This window comes from Chiloscyllium plagiosum, chromosome 45, assembly GCF_004010195.1.
Source record: "Chiloscyllium plagiosum isolate BGI_BamShark_2017 chromosome 45, ASM401019v2, whole genome shotgun sequence".
NCBI lineage: Eukaryota > Metazoa > Chordata > Chondrichthyes > Orectolobiformes > Hemiscylliidae > Chiloscyllium > Chiloscyllium plagiosum.
In genome coordinates this window covers 1,381,065-1,382,258 of record NC_057754.1, presented here as the reverse complement: position 1 = coordinate 1,382,258, position 1,194 = coordinate 1,381,065, and positions in this window count along the sequence as shown.

Here is a 1,194-nt window from a genome sequence, read left to right as displayed (position 1 = left end):
ACCTGCACATCCCTGGGCACTATGGGACAATTTCCTATGGCCAATCCACCCTAACCTGCACATCCCTGGACACTATGGGACAATTTCCCATGGTCAATCTACCCTAACCTGCACATCCCTGGACACTATGGGACAATTTCCCATGGTCAATCTACCCTAACCTGCACATCCCTGGACACTATGGGACAATTTCCCATGGTCAATCTACCCTAACCTGCACATCCCTGGACACTATGGGACAATTTCCCATGGTCAATCTACCCTAACCTGCACATCCCTGGACACTATGGGACAATTTCCCATGGTCAATCTACCCTAACCTGCACATCCCTGGACACTATGGGACAATTTCCCATGGTCAATCTACCCTAACCTGCACATCCCTGGACACTATGGGACAATTTCCCATGGTCAATCTACCCTAACCTGCACATCCCTGGACACTATGGGACAATTTCCCATGGTCAATCTACCCTAACCTGCACATCCCTGGACACTATGGGACAATTTCCCATGGTCAATCTACCCTAACCTGCACATCCCTGGACACTATGGGACAATTTCCCATGGTCAATCTACCCTAACCTGCACATCCCTGGACACTATGGGACAATTTCCCATGGTCAATCTACCCTAACCTGCACATCCCTGGACACTATGGGACAATTTCCCATGGTCAATCTACCCTAACCTGCACATCCCTGGACACTATGGGACAATTTCCCATGGTCAATCTACCCTAACCTGCACATCCCTGGACACTATGGGACAATTTCCCATGGTCAATCTACCCTAACCTGCACATCCCTGGACACTATGGGACAATTTCCCATGGTCAATCTACCCTAACCTGCACATCCCTGGACACTATGGGACAATTTCCCATGGTCAATCTACCCTAACCTGCACATCCCTGGACACTATGGGACAATTTCCCATGGTCAATCTACCCTAACCTGCACATCCCTGGACACTATGGGACAATTTCCCATGGTCAATCTACCCTAACCTGCACATCCCTGGACACTATGGGACAATTTCCCATGGTCAATCTACCCTAACCTGCACATCCCTGGACACTATGGGACAATTTCCCATGGCCAATCCACCCTAACCTGCACATCCCTGGACACTATGGGACAATTTCCCACGGCCAACCCACCCTAACCTGTACATCCCTGGGCACTATGGGAC